The following is a 24,098-nucleotide window of genomic DNA, read 5'->3' on the forward strand; positions in this document are numbered from 1 at the left end:
CCATCGACTGATGGTTAATTGGTGAATTAGTCTGAAACGTATACTAGATAATCTCGTATTGTAGAACGTATCTTAGTAATGATTATTGTGTTTTTGATGGCTGCTAGAGAAGGCATTTCTTCTATAACGTTAACTTTATAGCATCCTGCATACGTGGCCCTTGTCTCGGTCAATCAGGCGTACCCTGATGTAGTATTTCACTACATCAAATTAATAAAAGTGCATATCGCCAACACAATCGACAAAGGTTTCCAACTTGACACCAATGGGAAATTAACCCGCATGCTAACATATTGAGTTCTATGTAAGCTTTACTTAATGAACCGACATCGATCAAAGATAAGTAAATATAACACTGATATGTGACAGTGCTGATTTGCATATTTAAGGTAGTTGTCGGGTATTGGCAATTAACTTCGTCTCTGGTACCTGCAGCCAGTATACCATATGATTAAACATACGTTATCTAAAAAGTACATCAAGCTCATACAGAAAATTGTTTTGATCTTGCACAATGACGTGATTTAGCTTCCATGCACCTGTGCTTTTCAATTTTATTTTAGTCACCTGTCACGACACATTTATTGGCATTTTTAATGATCTTTTAATCACCGTCATGAATCATTTATCGATAGTAATTTCCAACTTCTGATTAATGATTAAATGCATAAGGGTGAAGACCGGCTATTTTGCTAGAGAAAACATATTGCCCTTTAAAAAAAAATATTTGCACAAAATTTTCAAATATCCGCGGGATTTTAACATACAAAGCATTTGGCTGTTCATCATGTTTCAAGGTACAGGTAAGTCAAACGAATTGAAAATGAATCCTTCTGAATTTTTACCCTTCGGATATGATACCTACGTCCAATGCAGGAGCCGCGTAGGCCGAGTGGTTCAGATGTCTCAACATATTACCACAAAAACTCCACCTCTGCGTCACGAGTTGGAATCCCATGTGTGGCAGTTGCCAGTAAATGACAGCTTGGCTTTGTTTTTTCTCCGTGTTCTCCGACTTTCCTCTACCAACAAACCTTGCATGCCACTACACGACCCTGTCTGTTAATAGGAAGTTAAACTGATACAACCCAGACGTCAATAAGGCCAAATACGCCTATTTTGAGAATGATATTTGCTGGGTCGTTACATTTATATTGGGCGGGCACATACTTTCAGGTTTTGGAGTTTGTTCAATAGAATGACCTTCATAAAGATTCTAGTGCCGAAGTTATATCACCGTTATACTCTATATCAAATTTGCATCAATCGGTACTGGCCTGCTTATAGCATTTTTATACTTGTTGATGATAGCCATTTTTATAATTGGTATTAATGGAGAAATGTGATAATGGATATCGTCGCCCCATTAATCTGAAAGAAAACGGAAATCCTCATTTTTTCGGACGATATCCAATTAATGAACGGAAACATTGGAAATAAAATACGTTTTTATTGTCATTAATCAATAACGAACATCTGCAGGAAGAACTTTTGATAATAGAAAAGGGTCATCTTCTCATCTCTTTAGCCCACTAAATTATCATCAGTGATAGTGAAAGGAAATAAGATCTGCCAGCTTCTTTAGTACTCAGCCAATATCATCGATGACAGCAATGTAGCTTTGGTTGTCATTTGTCAGATATGATTCGTTCATATGACGATCGTCTATGCTACATTAAATAAATGAAATGAAGAGGCTGTCTTTGCTAAGAAGGTGACACTAACAAACGCTGACGAAGGAAACTCAAAATACCACTTCTTGAGATATATGTACACTGTACATGTAATGAGAATTGTTTTAGAAATATAAAGGAATATAAAATCTGGGTTGTTGTTTCTAACTCCCGCTCGAAAATACTTTTGGGGGGCTTGAGGTCAACCCGTGTTACCTGGGTGGTACTGATGTGCCACATTGTATTTTAATACCGGCGATCAATTTCTGATTATCTAAGGTCCAGCCAAAACATTTGTTGTGTCCGTGATCAATTTCCATATGTTATAGAATTAAAGATTGGTACTCCTGTACATTCTATTAAATTTTTTCAAGTTATTAAGTTTAAACGACACTAATCACAAATACACATTGCATAGATATTTCTCATTCAAAAATATGATTAAGTAATTTTTCCACCTTTGTCTTGTTTTAATGAGAAAATATTTAGAAATAATCGTGGATGAGTTATGGACGCTAAATAGCCGTTCCGCAGTATTCTGGGTATTTGTTAGATGTATCGGAAAATAGATGTTTACATTAATTAAGTTAAGCTTATGTCCGTCAATCGACCTGTTTTGAATTGCCTCCCCTGCCTGTTTTGAAACCATCCAGTTGAGAAATTTTCTAAGATATGTAGTATATACACCACAATCATGATAGGAGAAATCCAAACAAATATAAAGATACAACGAATAGTTAATAACACCTGATTTAATAAAAAAATCATTCGATATATCATACTGCAGGATGTATTTGGACCATATGAAAAGAAGTAACTCTCGATATATGAAATCGAAAAGTGAGCCAAATATTATCGAGATAAAAAGTCGACATGCTCACGCTAATGAAAGGTTTTATTTTACTTGGTATCGATGTTCTTCCATACTTCTTGGGATGGTGTTTATTTTTGACTTCCTCTTATTACAAGACAAACGTGATGGGGCACAATATTTTAGACGTTGGTCTGAAGTAATTATTGGGAAGCCTATGCCTATATCGTATATATCAATAACATTGAAATCTTGACGTTCTATGCAGCGTCAATATAGTTATGCTATATATAAAGACAAAGCTAGATTTGCTCTGTCAAGGTGTAATTTTATGTAATGGGTAGTAAGACTGCAATCAATATATCGTGAAATAAAGACGAATTATATAACACTGTTCCCAACACGCCAGCTGCATTAAATCAGGTTACTGTGACAATATCCGCCTGTCCACTCACAGTATACAAGGCGCTGTGCCAAACAAGCAAATCTCCGCTGCAGATGAAATTACACATTGCAATGTATTACGTGGGATTCGGTACACATTACATCTATGGGGTATTAGACAATTGTTGCTTGTAGGGAGAGTCGGATGATTAAAGAGTCTAGAGAGCCGGTGACTGACATTTTCTCAGATTTAAAGAAAACACGACTGAATCCAATTAGAAACCTGACACGATTGAACCTGACCGGATCCAATTATATTCTGACTACAGTGTCAGACTACAACGTTATCTGCTATTCCAAAGCAGCTGGTCTTGGTGCCCAAATGGTCACCAGCCAAGTTACTATCTGTACGGGGAGCGTCACAATACACAGTCAGACCGCGAGCTCGAACCCAGAAACCACTGAACACTAACAGGGTTGATCTATATCTAGGCGTCGGTGATCCACCTACCCAGAACTGTTACACTCTTCTCACCCTATTGCTGTAGTCTTTTTTCTGTCGTGGTGCGTTGTCCGCCATGCGTCATACGTCGTGTGATGTCCGTTAACATTTCCTTGTGAACGCGATAAGTTATGTAATGTGCACCGAGATTAATGAAACGTTGTATGTAGACTAATGTTGGAAAGATCTCAAAAATCAGCTGAACTAATGATTAATATTGGATCTACGTTGTTAACATGATACATGTAATTTGTGTTAATATTCACCAAAATTAGCGAAACAATGTATGCAGTCTAATATTAAAAAAATAAGTATGATAAATGTTCTTATTTCATCGTAACTGATGGTGATAATAATCATTAATGGAACTTCAACATTACATCCATGATCAATAAATTTATTGTATTTCAATGTGCTGATTACTATATGTTATCCAAAATATTACCCTGGGAGAGAACCCTAGCCTGTTATTCGATCCTTTTTTATATGTTATATGATATAAAACTGGTGTGAATTGAAATATCTTTACGTTCATATTTTTTTGTCTACCTTATAATTTTTGGTCAAAAGGAACAAATAGTAGAGCGGCATATGGCCAAAAATGGGGAAATCGTGCATTTTCATGATACAGGCACGAAAATTGGCATGCAAGTAGTTATGACTATTTAAAATAGAATAAGTGCGCGAGCCATCGTAAAAAGTGCCTACTTCCGATATTTTTCAAGATGGCTGCCACTTCCGTGGTGAATCTAAGACAACTAATGAAAAGAACAAGATGCACCTTTTGATAAAAGTATGAAAGTTGACATGCGAGTAGTTAGAACAAAAAAAAAAGAAAAAAAAGAAAGCAATCGAAAACGAAAAAGGTATCACGCTGCACGTTTTGATATAAACATAAAAATAAGCATGTGAGTAGTCAAAGCAATCAAAATAAGATTAAAATCGGGAACCACTGAAAAAAGTAAAAAAGTACCTACTTCCTGTTTTAATCAAGATAGCATTCATTTCCATTGGCAGAACTGGCTAGCACATTCGTAAGCAATACCCGGAGAAGTTATGAAAAAAACATATTTCAAATTTTGATAAAAGCATAAAAATTGGCATGTGAGTAGCCAAGACAAAATAAGATCAATATCGGGAGCCATTGAAAATAGTACCTACATGTACTTCCGGTATTATTCGAGACAGCGTATGTTTCCGTAGGCAAAACTAGTAGCTGGGATTTTCGTAGACAATACAAGGAAAAATTATAAAATATCACAATGCAGTTTTTGATAAAAAATTGGTATGTGAATATCTAACACAATCACAAAAAGATTTAAACCAGGAGCCACTGAAAAAAGTGCCTACTTCCGGTATTATTCAATACAGCGTTCATTTTCAAAGGCAAAACTAGCTGGCATTTTCGTAGACAACACCCGAAGAAGGTCTGAAATAGTAATCTGCAAGTTTTGATAAAAGCATAAAAATGGCATTTGAGTAGCCAAAGATAATCAAAATAAGATTTAAACCGGGAGCCATTGAAAAAAGTACCTAAAGTGTACTTCCGGTATTTTTCAATATGGCCAACATCATGGTCGGTAAAAGATGGAATGGAAGTATTAACCGCATGTAAATATTTTGTTTTTGAGGATTCTGTTTTGAAAGAGTACTGATACATTGATGGAACTTTGATGCATATCAAGTATGCGTGTACTTCCGGTTAAATTGTTAACATCTTATTTAAAAGTCATATTCAGGGAAGTATATTGAAATATTTTTTATTAGCAATTAGTCAAAAAGCTACATGTAAAGATGATATTGATAAAAGTAAGAAAATAAAGAAAAACAACATTCTCTTTTTATTTTACAAAACAGCAGCGCACTTCCGGTTTTGAAATATGAATGATTTACTAACAAACTGTATTACATTACGAACTACAATGAAGCAAAAATTAGTGGCTAACTGTCTTAGTTTAACAAGGTAGGACTATGAAACCAAACATATTGCTTTACCAAAAATAATTAAACTAATAAAGCACTTCCAGTTATATCAAATGTTGTCATTTTCATTTTTTAATTTGGGTTAGTATTCTGTGTTTTGTCCTTCCGGGTAGGTATTGCTTGTGATGTCAAGTGTTTTCGAGCGTCAGCCGACGTGAACTGCGCTTACAAAATAATGACGTCACAATTGATACCTGGTCGGAAGGACAGCTAATTCTGTAATATGCAAATACAGAATAGTTTTCTGTAAGATAATTAGTGCAAATAATTGTTGAAAACGAAAGTTATTAATAACCATCATACTCATTTCAAAGTTGTTAAAGTTCTGTCCAACCTCTTCAATGATATACATAATGTATCATTTAAAATGTGCTATGACCTTTCGATATTACCATCGAGTGATATTAGGAAGCGACCGGAAAAGGATGTTTGTTAGCTTTTAATTTCTTCTTTGTTCTCAATTATATGTAATTTTATTGTTACTTGAAATGCGAATAGAAATTCAAATAATGTAAACATATCGATATTTCAACATTTCCTTGTATCCATATTTCGACTTTCACATAATCGCCATTTTAAATATGGAACAAAATAATGAATAGATTTTACCCAGTTGTGTCTCTGATAAAATCTAAATATATATGATTTTATGAAAATCCCGTGTTATACAAGTCATATGCGTTATTGTAGTGACTACTGTACTGTTCAACTGTTGATAAGGCGGCCATCTTGAATTACCGGAAGTAGGTACTTTTTTCATTGGTTACCGGTTTAAATATTATTTTGCATGCATTGGCTACTCACATGCCAATTTTTCATTTTTTTTTATCAAAACAGTCTTTTATTTCGTTATTTGTCTGCAAAAATGGCGCCCATCTTGAAATAACCCGAAGTAGACATATTGTGCAATGTCTCCCGATTTTGATTTTATTTTGGTAGTCTTAGTTATTAACATACTAAGGTTAATGCGTTTATTAAAACGTTCAGAGTGGGTTTTTTTCATTACTTCTCATAGTTCCGCCTATTCAATCGGCGGCCATCTTGGAATTACAGGAATTAGGTACTTTTTTAATTGCTTCCGCTTTTAATATTACTTTGGTAGTCTTGGCTACTAAAATGACAAGTTTTATGTGTTTATTGAGATTTGCAGCATGTTATTTCAATACTTTATTTAGTTTTACCAACGAAAATGGAGGCCATCTTGAAAAAAAAAAACCTGGAAGTAGGTACATTTTGCAATGGCTCCCGGTTTAAATATTGTTTTGGTAGTCTAAGCTAATCACATGCCAAATTCCATGAAGTTTCGTGCTTGTATTAAAAAAATGCAATTTTTCCCCTATGCCGCTCTACTAAAAAGACATCAGTTGGCTAGTAAATGGCATAATGGGTCTTTTGTTTATAGTGTTTTCTGGAAAGACACACTACACACCCCTAAGAGTTGAATAACAAGCACCATGTGCGGTAGGAGCGGAATCATGCATGGCCAGACCGGGGGTTGAAGTCAGAACCCTCTGAACACAAGCTGGATGCTCTAACAATTGAGCTACCTGATCGCCGGAGTCTAACCAGAAACGGAGCCGTTACATCACTCAAACAACGTACATTCAACAGCCAGGGTGACTGATATTTAAACAAAACCTAACGCTTTAGAAATATCACGTCCCATGAGGACAATGCCAAATAAAAAGGTAAATCATTGAAAAAAGTACTTTTTAATGTCAACCTTTTCCATTTAAATAGTAGATAATAAATGCCAACACAGTTACTGCGTGAGCATTCAGGCCTTTTCAAGTTCAACAATTTTGTATTTAACTAAATATGAATTTAAATGTTTTCCTATGGCCATCAATTTTAACATTGCATTGGATAAATGCAAATGTATAATCATAGTAAGTTACATAAAACAATAAATCGATGCTAATCAATTTCTAACCTACCTATCAAAAACCTTTCCCATGCACTTGTTGTCTACCCACTACAGTTAGTACGATTTCCTTTTAAGTTGAACACATTACAAAACGAACGTGTTGATGCTTTCTCCTTGATGAGTGATTCACATCCCATTAGAGAGACAATACTTCTAAAACATTCACATGGGGCTGGTAGCAGAGTCAAATCAGATATGAGTCCTAGTGACATGGCGAGTATGATAACTCTCTCTGTTTTGTTTTCAACTCAGCCAACTGTACGGTGTGTTTTAAAGGAGCACGAACCAATAAATTCTAACGATAAACCGCACTGAGCGTATCTAAATTCACCATCTTCCTCCTCTTTCGAAGCTGATTCCCAGATGTTGATATTAGAGTAAATGTTTTAGAAATTGTTTTTGTAAATCGATCCTTCATGGAATAATAAATCGGTAGACAGCCCATTACATGAAATCAGAAACAATGTATCACTGTATTGGTCGAGTGAATTCCAGTACGTATGCCTTTATTTGTTCGTTGTTCATATATAGACATACTGGACAACTAACAACCCGTGCGAGACGTTGAAGAATAATTCATGAACATTCATGAATAATTCATAAATTATGCATGAATAATTTATTAATGAATATTCTTGAATTATTCATGAATACTTTCATTCAATTCATGAACTTAAAACTTCATGAATAATTTAGGAAAAAATATTTCATGAACATTCATTAACCCTTTCATTCATGATTTCATGAACGTTCATGAATCTCTTTTATTCATGAAATCATGAACATTCATGAACAACCCATTTATGAAAATTAACTGAAAGTTCATGAATATTTAAATGATATTCATGAACTTAAAACCATCATGAATGATTATGAATGTTTATTCAGGATAATTCATGAGTTATTTAGGAATTACAACTCGCAGTGGTATGCACAAACAATTCATGAATATTCATGAAACTTCATGAACTGGAAAAATTGATGAATATTCATGAACTTGTGTTGTGTTCATGAAGTTTAATGAATGCAAGTTGGAGTCAGCAGTATCGGAATTTCATTAACTCTACTGGGGTCCGGAATTTTCTTTCAATGCAATTACAATTATATTTGAATTAATTCAATATTTGATGAAACAAATGGCAATAGGTATAATACATATATTACTATATATAACATCAGAAGAGTTTAACATGAAATCACCAACAGTTTATTGTGTTCATTATATTTTCATACTAACACAGATAAGTACTAACAAAATCTGTTTTCAGTGATACGCAGCAATCAATTTCATAATACATTCCAAGTAAATTAGAATATGTCAAAAATAAACCTATTGTTGTAATGTATGATAGTTTATATGAGCAATTTAATTCAATATCATTTGCCAAAAAGTCGTAAACCAATATCTATGCATAATCACTATAGCAATATCAGTGTGCAACGATTTCATGTAAAAAAACAGATAATTCAAAACTTACTGAAAGTGTTCATCTGTGCTTAAAGAAATCCAGGAATGGAATGATCCGTTCACTAATGTGTCAAAACTTCTTTTAATACGAATAATGTTTCCCCTTCCATACGCCCGCAGATACAGCAGCCATTTTGGATTGTGACTGATTTGGCGGGAAGTTGATATAGAAGTCATGTGACTCATGTAATCATGTGACAATAGTGAGGGAGGAGAAATAGGTTCCAATGTACCTCTCTGGCAGTTTTTCGAAACATGTTTTTTTTAGGGCCGGTATGATGTCTAGTTTCATTTTATGCTTGTTGCCATTGACAGCTAATGTCTCATGGGGGGTCATATGGCGGCCATCTTGATTTCAGGTATCATAAATGGCCAAAATGACAAATTCGCATATATGCGCATAGATAGAGAACCAGACAACACTCAGAGGCAAATAAACACATTTTTGATATGATTGAAACATGCTGAATACGATTAAATCATAATAATGACGTTACGTCTTCTCATTTTTGTGAAATGACGGGAAAACAATGAAATTTTCAGCTTTTTTTCCCTAAAAAATCAATAAATGTCATAATTTTTATCACAAGTAAAAAATTGATGAACAAATCACCTTGTAACAGTCATTTCGAATTGAACCAATTCATGTGTAAACACATGTGTACTATAAAAGGATAGATCGCATCAATGAGGGGGGAAAAAGAGAGGGACCCCCCATACAAATTTATAAAAAAAATGGCCAAAATAACACATTCATATATACGCGCATAGATAGCGAACCAGACAACACACAGAGGCAAATAAACACATTTTTTAATATGATTGAAATATGCTGAATACGATTAAATCATAATAATGACGTAACTTCTTCTCATTTTTGTGAAATGACAGGAAAACAATGACATTTTCAGCTATTTTTCCCCTTAAATATCGATAAATGTCATAAATTACATCACAAGTAAAACAATTGATGGACAAAACACTTTGTACCAGTCATTTCGAATTGCACTTAGCCTTTACATGTGTACTATAAAAATATATATCGCATGAGTGAGGTGGGGAAAAAGAGAGGGACCCCCCCACACACACAGAAAAAAAAATTGAAAAACAAAATCAATCAATTTAAACTCCAAATATTTTGTCAACACACATTGTAACAGTCATTCTGAATTGAACTGACTCTTGTCTAAACATATGTGTTTACACAAGGGTTGGTTCAATTCGAAATGACTCTTACAAGGTGATTTTTCCATCAATTTTTATACTTGTGATAAAAATTATGACATTTATTGATTTTTTTAGGGAAAAAAGCTGAAAATTTCATTGTTTCCCCGCCATTTCACAAAAATGAGAAGACGTAACGTCATTATTATGATTTAATCGTATTCAGCATGTTTCAATCATATCAAAAATGTGTTTATTTGCCTCTGAATGTTGTCTGGTTCTCTATCTATGCTCATATATGCGAATGTGTCATTTTGGCCATTTATGATACCTGAAATCAAGATGGCCTCAAATGACCCCCATGGGACATAAGCTGTCAATGGCAACAAACATAAAATGAAACTAGTCATCGTACCGGCCCTAAAAAACTATGTTTCGAAAAACTGCCAGAGGGGTACATGGGAACCTATTTCTCCTCCCACACTAAATGTTTCATGTATTAATAAAACTTCATGAAGAGTTCATGAGAGTCATTTGATGAATATTAATGAACTTTTTTCATGTACCACAATCTGCTAATATTCTTGAAAGTTCACGAATCAATCATGAATATTCATGATGTCATGAATACCGTCTCGCAGGGGAAGTTTTGTCTGCTCTTTGTGTTCTTGTGTATCTTACGATTTTGTTAAAAACACCTGGCCCGGTTTCTCGAAACAAACTTAAGTCAAAAAACGTGAGTTACATAAAGGTCAAACACTTTGACTTTTTGAGTTTTGAATTAAATCTGCATTTTTTTCGAGAAATCGGAACCTGATCTTCATTTGTACAGAATATGCCAGATATGACACAATAGATGTTCGATCTTACGGAGCCATAGGGGTTACGATCAAGGATCCGGTTATTCAGAAGGTGAATACCTTGACCCCTTGATGAATGAATTTTCTAGTTTTTGTTTGCTGTAGAGCCTATGAGTGTATGATATGTATCTTCTCTTAATATGGCAAATACGTTAAGAGGGAGGTACTTCAGCATTGGTAGAAACCATGTCAAGTTAGCCTTTAAAGAAAGTATTACAAATGATTTGGAAATTGTCGTTTAATTCGGATTAGGCTAATCATAGTGTGGAAGCCGCGCAGTCAAACAGGTACCAACACCGCAGATTCCAGGCTTCAAGTGCTGTAACATTGTAATGCGACGATTGTTCTGTGCGTAGGTGCCACTTACTTGCAATAAACATTTTAACATTCTCCCAAAATGGTTTTAATAAAGTGTAGATTTATGGTTTATGGCCAACATCGATATTGTGGATAATGGACAATATAAGAACAACGTACACACGTCTCTACTTACAATACGTACAAGGGCTTAGATATATACGTCCTTGATCATCGATATCGGACCAAAACACCAATTGGAACACAATGTATATAAGATGTAATTGTGCGTAAGGTGACTAAACCGATACACAATCTGAGCAATAAGGCATTCATTTACGACATATTTCCTTCCGGAATAGGGCCTGAAATGGCGGCGTATGGTATATGTGAGCACGTGGCTTCCTTATAATGTTCCCATATTTTGAACAATCAAATGTGCGCAGGTTTATAAAGAGTACGTCATTTGTTTAAATCATTCGATTTTTAGTTGAACGAAAGTTGAGATTATTACTCTTTTTCTTTAAATATTATTATTATTGATACCACGATACTCATGTAAAAAATCTTTAATATATATTATATTTAGATGTGATGAGGCAACAAAAAAAAAAAAAAAAAAAAAAAAAAATTAAAAAAAAAAAAATCGAATCGGCTTTGCTGAGAAAAGGTTATATGGAAATAGAATTTAAACATATTGTACATAAAATCCTTATGCGAGAGCTTGGCGATTGAGCGAATTTCCTTACTGACTTATATGAGAATTTATCGATTTTTAAGTACATATATAAACATTTAACATTTAGACATGTCTTTATGGTTCCCCAGTGTCATAATACGTACGGGTGTCATCAGATAAAGAAATTGTGTAATGGTGCATCGCAAATATAGAAAAATATTTAATAACAAAAGTGTAGTAAAAAATTTATTGAAATATATTATACCTTTGTAAAGAGATTTTGCAAATATTATGAAGCGCGCCAGCGTTTCATCTTAAATTTCCCTTTCCCCATTTGGCATTTATACTCCAATAATTGTCAACTGAATGCAGTTCAATGCTTATATTTACATTTGATAACTATTTCATCATGAAATCTCAAGAGATTTTGGATCTATGATTAATAAAGAATTCATTATCGTCAAAGACGGAACAGACATTTGAACAGTCATGTTCTGCGATTGCTATCGCGACAATTATGACGTCACAATGATAATGACGTCATGATAAGCGGATGGCAGTTCATAAATTGATGATGGCAACTATGCTTGGTAATGTTACATAGTGGGGATGCAGTGCAAATGTAAATATGTAAGTTAGAATATCACTGTTATTTATCACCCTCCATGCTCCCCTCAGACCCGTAGCGGAAAGTGATATACTGATTGCAGATCGTTTTGTTGTTTAATTAAATGCGTTTAATGCGTTATTTCCTATCGAGGAATCCATAACAATTTTACATAAAAGATTGCATTTAAGGCATAAAAGATTGCATTTAAGGCATATTCAAAATGATTACTTCATAAGTTGTGCTTATCTTAAAAGTAAATATGTCTTTACGTTGACTATGTTTATCCTTAAACCAGACATCTCATATCTATAAATTATAGCGTGCTGTCTAGTGTCTACAACCATAAAATATACAGCCACATCAATCGTGCTTATTTTCAAGGTTTTAGAAAGAGTTTGTTATAAAAACCTGTTTTTTATTTGCATCATTTTGTTGTCATCTTACTAACATATCAAAAGTCGTGTGACAAATTTTGAGGTGCAAATAATAAAAAAACGGCAATTCCATGGAGACCTCATTGTATTAGCCTTGAACTCTTGTTACCTAAAGTTGTAGAATGACACCTCAACTAAAACAGATTTTCGCTGGAATATATTGCTCTGCGGCAGCCCTAAAACCTTAAAAATTATCTATTATAAGTAGATATAAACCAACAAACAACGTTATATCAAAAACACATAAAAAGTCACATATGAAAATAGTAAGGTAATGGTTGTAGTTTATTTTGCAAAGTGAGATATAGCCAAAAGTCACAACCATTGCAAATTAAAAAAAGAACATGTCGATAATCAATCATTTCTAGTACGACTATGTAGACGACATCTTGGACAGATAGACCGCCGTATCTGAGATCCCCAAGTAGGCTTGTCATTAGCAGCAGCATCGACACTCAGACTAGTAATTAAGGACGGCCATTGCGCCCCTACGGCAATGAAAGACTCACGCGAGAGGGAACGGCCACCTGCTGCGGCGAGGAATCTCAAGGGTCACATAACATACATCATAACCTCCATAGGTCACCTTTTTGGTGTATGTCCGCCTCAAAGTTCGAATTCCAAAGAACATTCACTTCAAAGATTGTCACTGGTTACCATATACCTACCTATTAATGGCAATTGACTTGAAACGACTTGAAAGAAAATATTGTATCGGTAAATATTAAGTATTTTACTACTTAAATGTCTAGTTACTTATATGGTATGTATTGATTGAGGCATTCTGAGACCATTTGGTGTGATAGATTTATACAGAAGTCTATGGAAGGTCCGCCAAAATATCTATAACAAATCAGAATTGACAATTTTTTTACGATTCTTGATTAATATACGAGAGCCACATTGATTGGGCGCGCAAAATAAGCTGCCTTTACTAAAATAGATTTGAATTTAAGAATTACACTTTATATCTATTTCGTATTGTATCGCTTCGTCTCTAGTTTTCAAACAAAAACCATGTGATGTGATGAACGGTCGTTTGCAGATGATGTTATAGCCAGATTAAGGCTAGGCATTGGAAATGAAGATCTGTAATCTCTTTATTTGCAAAAATGGATACACGCGTCTTTATTGCATAGCCAAAATAAACCGTATATTACATGCATGACTGCTGTTCTACTATCATTCCAGACATAAATGTTTTCATTAAACAAGGATTTGTTTTCTGCTTGTAACAAATGGTTTTACGACTTAATGGCGCGAGGAGTAATCCAAGGACGATTCCTGAAAATGATGGTGCTACGAACGTGGTTACCTACATCCGAACATCGAGCGTAGGCGTAATAACGAAAAATTGTTTTTTTAAGCACACAGGGACTACTTTTTGTAGATCTGTTTTTCAAAGCTCAATACAAACGTTTGTGTGAAATAAGTCCATACGCGCTTTCGAATGATTAAATTCTTATATATCTCAGTTTCTTATTTAAGTTTTCCAACATGATAGTCTGTTTTGTTTTCATAATTACATATATTCATACCTTGGCATCAGTTAAATACAAATACCGTACAAAATAAGATATAGAATACATGGTTAGTATCTTACATTACAATGGTTATTTTGTTGCGAGACTCTGCCGAGGTATTTCTGCTTTCCGTGTAGAGCACCAAAATAAAATTGTGTTGTAAGATACTTACCGTGTATTCTGTTGATCCTGCTACCATTGTGACATTCAAACCGAAACCAAATTACCAATTATTTACTTAGTTATCCGTCAGTATGTGAGGCAGTTGCAGAAAAAAAATCAGTAATATCATATTGGTTCATCTTTCACAAACAAATTGTTACATAAAATATGTAAATGTCATTGGACTATAAATGTTTTCAATCTAATAACTTGTCAATATACCTGTTGCCTATAAACAGTTTTAGACCATTGACACTATATATTAAAACGTCTTCCCGTTTACAACATTATTGCTATCATTAGCGATATGAAATCCTAAAGTTATTGATAATTTCATATAGACGCGTAACTTAATATGGTTCATATTTATAACGCTTTACAATCTAAACACAACATACGGTGCATCAAGCTGCCGTAATAATTCTTTCGAAATAGAATACAAACGTATGTATAAAAAGTCATTATAGAATAACCCTTCAAATCAGAATAAGCTATTCACTACACCGATCTATCAAAAGTATATTGTCGTCTTTCTTAAAGAGTTAACACAAAACGTTTCATTTTATTCTTATCCCATAACTACCTTAACAATACATTGATCTGTTTTATCTGCCACAGCTAGGGATACCGTTACCATAGCAACGCCTCGTCCGCGCCGTCACTATAGCGACATATACGTATGTGATACCTGTTGAGCTGCGAGAGGAGGACATTATAGTCGCATTGGTTCTCTTATTACACTGATAATGGTCCCTATAACTTGGGATAATGTTAAGATGTTGGCACATATTTCATAGTTATGGCCATATATCAAAATGTACTACCATATAGCGTGTTGGACTATAATGGAAGATCAAACATACCGTGTAACAGCCAGATAATGAGACTGCCTTGTTTTGGTTTGTAAATCAGTCATGAACTATATATAGACTTCTAACCTGAAGCCGAATTCAGGGAAAGAACAAATAAAAAGCCAATCATATGTGAACACGTAAAGTCTTTGTTAGAAAATACAGTAATCGTTTTGTGTATAAAATTGTGACCGAATCGATAATCACTTCAGGATTGAAAGTTGTATTTCGCATGTTTGTAAACACTGCTTAACACTCGCTCTAAAACGTGAATGCAATCCTTTGATGGATTTCGTCGTTGTTACTTTTATTGGAACTTATTGTTAAAAAGATTCGTCAGATGTTACGAACTATCAGATATGAATATTCACTAATGATACATGCCAAAATAAAAAACAATCGCCATGTATTTTTTTTTCATTTTTCACCGGCTTCTTTATCATAGATTATCAAATGATGAAAATATAATCCAACTGAATTGACGATTTAAAAAAAAATATATGACAGTGTGCATCGAACTTCATGCGAACATTCTTCAAACGTATGATCTCACCATAACCTCGATAAGTCTAGTTGTTTGGGGCGTTTCCCTCTCAGACCAAAATTTTGTCTGCTGTTCCCAAACAAAACCATACACAGTTACACAGGTTTTATTAATGTTTGTCACTGCTTATATCGGAACGTAGAAGACCAAATTCACTGTTATGTGGATAATACTACTGCCGGCATGTATCATTTGGAGACGTAATACTGTCGAACGTAATAATGCATCATTATTGGAATTATAATCAGAACTCAACAGTTCGTATCCAACAGTTTTACAAAGTGTTTCAAAACTCAATGCATTCAATATGTATGCAAAACGATAATAGCTGAGTCAGTTTATTTAAAATTGAATCAAGACCAAATAAAAAACAAACAACTGCCAGGTTTTCCCGATGTCAGAATAATGGTATTGGATGGATATGTTGTTCTATATGGTCAAGGTAAATAGCACTGTAAAATGGGTAGGAGTGGAGATGATACGTAAACAATATATTACATACCGGGGCCGCTCACAGATTTTATTAACAATAAGAAACACAAAGAATAAAGTGAGATAACATACGCTCGTATACCTTAAGTAATTTTACCTGCAGTATATTGCACACTCAAAACTAATTCTACTTTTCTGGATATAAAGGTTTAGATCAAACTTTATTACGAGCGATTTTTAAATGTTTGCCGTAGAATTTCGTTTTGGGAAATAAAAATGAATAGCTCTTACTATTCAGTGAGAGCATTTTGGGACCAGGTTTATATGTATACTTGCGCTTGGCATACGTGTTAAAACCTATTGGCAGATGTACGAAATAATTGAGATAACTGTATACCTAACGAAGTAGCAAACCCCAATAAGATCATCGACAACGTAGCTGTATCAACCGTTTGAACTCCATATGACGTTTAAGTGAAATTCCCTCCTAAACCCGTCCACATAAATGACCACAAAACGTGACAACAAACATTAAACCAGGAGCAATAAAGTTCGACTAGATACATCCCATGTCTTAACACGCCATATACTTTTACAGTCACATGAACGCTGTTTCGGTTAGGAAACCTCCAAACAAACCATTAACGTTTTTGGATGAACAGCAAAATAATTCCCCATCGGTATTTGCTAATCGACTCGCATTGATTATTTTCAAACTATTAGTCAGAGGGAACGACTAGTGATTGATTAGTACTGAACAGGGATGTAGTGCTACTGGCGGTTCCTTCTGAAGCACTCTTTGCGTACATGTGGGAGCCATTATATCCGCCATCTATTATAATTATTTTATTATATATACGTATACAATGTGTGTTTAGAAATATCAAGACGCTGTTGCTAAAGTGTCCTAGCTTATATAAGTTACAATTACTTGCGAGGATGAGGGATTCATTTTCAGCAATCTGATCTCCATTGTCTGGCTATTGTCGGTAACTAGTTGCTGCTTGGCATGCAATGTTCGGATGACCGATGCTTGTGATACGTGAATAGACACATTGTGTGGACAAACGTACAAAACAAAATTAAGAAAATACATGTAAAACTGACATTAAGGTTACATTTCTGCATGTTAAGGATTGAGAAAATATATATAATACCCTTCTCTGTTTTAACGTTCCACAGAAAGTGAAAACGTGGAAGTACCGTCTGGTTTTTTTGGGTTGCCCTCGAGTGTTTTTGCCAATATGTTTCTCCAATGATTTCAATTTGAAGTTTAGATATCTTCAAATAAATCTATTTTAACTGATGTGTGTTCAAAAGTGACAAAACAGATTTCCCCGTTGTGGAGTTTTAAATATTTGTTAAAAAAATAATATTTCCAAACACACATTACATACTTAATTAATTCTTCAAAACTGGTAGTTTCACATGCTTATTTAAATTGATATATACTTAACAGAAGAGAAGGCGTGAGAAAGGGCGCATATATAAACCAAAGTTCCCGTACATAAATAAGCGCCAGTTAAAGGAGGTAGAAAACATTCAGAGTAACCTGAGTAATACCACGTACCTCGGTCAGGAACATGCATCCGTCAGATGCAGGTTTCGAACTGAGAACCGATCGATGGAAGTTTCATAGGAAAACCACTTGGTTACCGCGGCACCTAAATGTACTACCTAAGATATCTCACAACGCTTATTTCGATTGATGTTACCTACTTATAATAACGTATTTCTAAATAAGAGTTTGTTATTGTTCCTTAGTCAAAATAGTGTAATGTACTAACAATTTCACTAGATAAGTTATCATAAAATAGATGGTCGACTGTTGAAATTCGTATATAATGCAGTGAATGAAGAGCAGGAAGCTTTATAAAAATATCTGTAATAATAAAAGTGCAAATAAGATTTGATGCTAGCGTTCACTCAGATGATATATCTTATAAATGGAAAAGCGCATAGAAATGTACTGCATTACAAAATAGACAAATAATACCGGCTGATGAGATACCTGATGTAATGTGGTCATTTTCACATGATGGTTAGTGAAACAACTGCAAAATTGTTTAGCAATATAATCCCCATCGCTTCCTCTTTATTTCTTTAGCGACTGTGTGTATTACCATATGGCATCGTGCATCTTAATCGATTTGTCAAATTCCCGAGAAAACTGTCATTAGATCGTTCCGCCAGACAACGCGGTCTCCTTTCTTAATTAGATTATTAGTGGGTCACACTCTACATGAGCGGAAAATGTAAGTCGAAGGGTTCACATGAAATGGTGCTTTTCCTTACTGCGTCAGGAGCTCGTGCATGGAGGGATACGGGAAAAATTCGATGGTATTTAATATTGTGTTATTAAGAAGCACAATTTCTGTATCATTGGACGCAAACAATAGAAAGTCTGACAATGTATACAACTTCAACTATTATTTAAATAGGACGGCAGTGCCAGTTTGATGTCAACTAAACACTATACTGTTAGATGACATGCTGATATCTCCATTAAAATCAAACGTTTGATAATATGACTTCAAACGTTAGATTGAAATTATATATTGGACTCATCATGTACGATCTAGAGACCGCTTACCCTTCTACCCGCACTGTGTTTTATCTGAAAACATTTCGATTACACAGATCAAAACATGTAGTTTACTATCTCGCTTAAGGTAAGGGATATGTATTGGTTAAAATGACATTACCTGATATCAAACATATATTTTCGTATTATATTCCTAATATCTCGCATTTGGTTAGAGCGATACAGCGGGACCGTTCTTTGCCACTTCCATCATCAAAAACAAGATGGTGGCAAAGAAACATTTTGCACAGACGACATTAAGATATATGGTCACAAAAATTTGTTTCAAGTTAAAGCTGGTGACAATATCAAACGAACTGAGAGATGGACTAGAATAATTCAGCATTATTTATCAGAAATAGATCATGACAACTTATTCGTGTTCTACAATGATATATTTCCTTTATCAAACAGAAGACAAACACAAAATTGAAATTTACCAAGACTTAATTTTAAATGAAAATATCCAATCAATATTCAATCAATAACAACCTACATTATAATACTTCGCCTTCAATGGGAATATTAAACTATATTTGAATATATTTTAAACCTAATAGGAATGGCAGAAGTTGGCCAAAGCTTCAACATGAGAATTAAAAACAGCTAATATTAAAATGGAAACTGGGAACAGGAAATTCCACAAAATAGAAGCTGTTGTATATAATAGACTTACAAATTATATATCAGCATTTTCTGTTGCTCCAAGTGAAACACCGCCAAATGGAATTTACACGGAACAATTAATTCAGACAAAGTTCAGATAATCATTGCTACCGCAATATGTCCCAAACAATCTGTGATGCCCTGGAATAACTTTCACTGCACTCTGGGAAATCATGCTGAAGCCTCGACGAAGGATCTTGGAAGTGATGAGCTGAAACATACAAATTAAAAACCGACAGCAGAAACGCAAGATATCAATCATCACATTAGCAATAGAAAAATGGGTGGGAAGGGTGGGTTTTTTGGCAAACAAATCTATGGGAGCAAATATTGTGCACCTTCCCTGTACGTAAACTAGATTAAAAAGGATTTTATCCACCTCCCAACTGGAGAGTTCCACTGCTATAGACGGACAGGGGGCGTTACTTTTTTGTCTTCATCTGATAAACTGAACTAATTGAGAGACCATTACAACAATGTAGTTCTTATTATCAAACAGAAGACAAACACAAAATTGATATTTACCAAGACTTAATTTTAATTGAAAATATCCAATCAATATTCAATCAATAACAACCTACATTATAATACTTAGCCTTCAATGGGAATATTAAACTATATTTGAATATATTTTTAACCTAATAGGAATGGCATAAGTTGGCCAAAGCTTCAACATGAGAATTAAAAACAGCTAATATTAAAATGGAAACTGGGAACAGGAAATTCCACAAAATAGAAGCTGTTGTATATAATAGACTTACAAATTCTATATCAGCATTTTCTGTTGCTCCAAGTGAAACACCGCCAAATTACAACATTAGATGTTGTCACCGCCAACAGAAATGCGTTACAGTCAGGACAATTCCAAGAAAAAATGGCCAAAATATAAATAAATTTGCTGCGTAAAGCCATGTCAAAAATGGCATATAAAATGCTAAAATTACAAGATGCACCATACAAATAAGTGCCAAGCCATATCAAAAATGGCATATAAAATGCTAAAATAACAAGATGGGAGCAAATATTGTGCACCTTCCCTGTACGTAAACTAGATTAAAAAGAATTTTATCCACCTCCCAACTGGAGAGTTCCACTGCTATAGACGGACAGGGGGCGTAACTTTTTTGTCTTCATCTGATAAACTGAACTAATTGAGAGACCATTAGTTCTTATTAAGACCAACTATTTTTTTCAATACTAGGCCACTAATGAACTGTGAAACTAATACTATTTGGACCAACCTATATAAAGGATATATGGTAAGATATAAAAGGCTGAAGAATCAGCCTCGATAACTGATGAGCCATATATTTACTACAGATCAGCACAGAATGTGTTGAACAACAAACACGAAATCACAAAAGTATGTGCGATACGCTAGAATGAAAGCAATTATTCATGCAAATGCAGACAAAATGGTTAGCATCCGTACTGCTATTTCAGAGCAAATTTATTTCACAGGGTTTCATCTCTAGGGTTTGATAAGTTTTTGCGATTGCAATATGAAATGCCAACATGTTTCTCAAAAGGTTATCAATAACAAAAGTGAAACGCACTCTAGAAACATCCCATCGGAGTTTTAATAACGATGAATATAGAAACACCAACTATACTTGCATTTTGAAGGTGCATATACATGTCCATTAAACCTTACGTAGGGAAGAAAAAATTAAATTCATGACTGAAGATATTATTGTGTTGGAATAAAAAACTATTCTCCGTGTTTACATCAGCTTTTGTAATACTACATCCCCACCATTGGGCATTGATAGCACATAATCGTATCATTATGTTGCTGTGGATATCTCGTTATTTGTATCAAAATGAATTGTTCAGAAGTTGGAGAAATAATTCCCTATTAAAACGCAAGGATTCCTCGATGGCTGAGAAATTAAACAGCAGTCATACAGACACGGATAATACAAACTAACTAAATATAACCACATTCTGGTCTAATAGGGTACATTCGCAGATAATACGAACTAATAAAATACAATCACATTCTGGTCCAATAGGTAACATACGCGGATAATACAAAGTGATATAATACAATAACATTCTGGTCGTATACGTAACATACGCGGATAATACAAACAAATAAAATACTATCACATTCTGGTCTAATAGGTAACATACGCGGATAATACAAACAAATAAAATACTATCACATTCTGGTCTAATAGGTAACATACACGGAGAATACAAACAAATAAAATACTATCACATTCTGGTCTAAAAGGTAACATACGTGGATAATACAAAGTAATAAAATACAATCACATTCTGGTTTAATAGGTAACATATGTTTTTCCATATGAAATATTCATTTTCAGGTTTACATCGCACCTCACAAACGTAACCAAAACGTATTTTGACACCGAACGTGAGTTTAGATGAAGTTGATAGTAATGCAAAATCAATTTTACACCATAACTTGGTGATTTGCTTGCTAAAGTATTTCATACAATCAATATTGCATGATCGAAAAAAATACATATCAAAAAGAACTCTAATAAGTGCTGTTATTATTTTCTTATTTTATAGGGCTATGGAAAACCAATGTGATTTACTTACAAACTGTGTTATTCCGCGATTGGAAACACATGTTTTACACAATCCAACGAAATTAAAAGAATAGTATCAAGGCTTATTAACCTTTGGATTACTTGATAAAAAGAAATACGTTCTGATGTACGGTTATATTGATTTTCAATGGATTTTTTTCTACAATATCAATATTCAATGTGTCCGGAGTCCTCCTGTAGTTAAGAGGTATCTATAGATGTGTACAAGAATTATATGTAATGATATATTAAAAAAGTAATTTGAAAATAATATAAAGTATATGGGGTTGTGTAAAAAAAGTATATAAAGTATAGATTGCTGTGTGTTGAATGAATCTCCTCCTGTGTAAGGACACTTGATGTTATGTAATGTTATGAATTTTTGAATAAAATTTGATTTGAACCTAAAAAAATATGTCAATGTCTCTATTTTGACGTCTCGTTTTCTAGTATTCTGAATTTTTCCATATAGATAAAAAAAGAGAAGTAAATGACATTGTATGGAAATACTCCATTGTTGATCGCAGATATCAAAGCGTTTAACAACATGTGATGTGTGCATGGCTATATGGTGTTTTAAGGCAGATTAACTTGGTTTATGAGGTTTAAAAAACACAGAAGATCCTGTCAATACGTGTGTCGTCTTAATAATGCCTCGCTATGACGTAAGTCTTATTTATACGTCTAACTATCATACATTGACCACCGCAATCAGTCTCACTCAGTGTCTACCGCATCAAGCACCAAGTCACTTGTCACGTTCAGGAATAGAACTTTATGACGCAGGCGGATTAGTCAGGTGAACAGACCCAAGTGAGATACTATTCGGGAAATCAAATTTTAACGAATGCGTCATTTGTAATAACATTTTGAAGGTTTTCTATTTTGTTGACGTACAGACTGTAATATCACCGGCACAGCAACGAAACTGTAATTGTTTATAGAATATTTTCTGGTAACTATATTATAGTGGCATTGCTTCATCTATCCATTGAGTATATTTGTATCGTTTCATAAGACATGGTAAATCTTTGTGACTATTGAATATTAAGTGCAAACATAATTGTAGAATAAGACTTTAAATTAACCTATTTGAAATTAGTTATGTTCTTGTACATGATATCAGAAAATGTTAACCATGTAAAATAATTGTACGAACTTGTGGTTACTCGGGGAATTGCTGTTTTGTTTTTTTGTTTATGCTAATTTTTCTAAATATGAACTGCAATGGCCAGCTGTTTAATGTAGTTCCGAACACGTTTCTACCCATAAGGTTTGATTTATAAGTGTATAAGTAGTACATTCATAGCAAAGCAAACCATTCCGTAGTATGTCCAAGAATCTAAGCGATAACTTGGCGAATCGGTGCAAAATAAATAAAGTTTGTAGCTACGAATGAAGCTGACAAGGATTGTTAATTTTAATTTATGAAGTCATTTTTTGTATCATTACATATATCTTATCTCTAACGGATGTTTCGCTGTGTTTAGACATGTTTAAAATAGGATATAACAGTATATTACAAAATTAACACGACTTTTATCAACACAACATGATATTTGAAACACAGAAATGAAAGTTGAGTCAATAAAGTCTATGAGGGTGTGAAAATTCAATATTGATATTTAAGTTCCTCATTGATCATCTTTGAATTTAACCCCATTCGTATTTACAATTCATGTTTAACGTCTTTTAGATAAACTGATAAGATTGTATCTTTAATATACCTCTTCAACGTGACGTATATACATTATGGAGGCCAAATATATATATATATATATATTTCTACAACATATGAGTGATACTGACTAGCTGACTGCAACAGTGGCCAACACAGGGTGATGCCGCGAGGGATCTGTCATAGGAATGGAGTGGGATGTGGAGAACCAAGGAGTCCTGTAATCAATAAGCGCGGCAGTGAACCGTAATAGGAGCGAGTCCTCACTTCAAGCACATTAATGTGGATACGGACACATATAT

Source organism: Argopecten irradians, chromosome 2, assembly GCF_041381155.1.
Source record: "Argopecten irradians isolate NY chromosome 2, Ai_NY, whole genome shotgun sequence".
Classification (NCBI taxonomy): domain Eukaryota; kingdom Metazoa; phylum Mollusca; class Bivalvia; order Pectinida; family Pectinidae; genus Argopecten; species Argopecten irradians.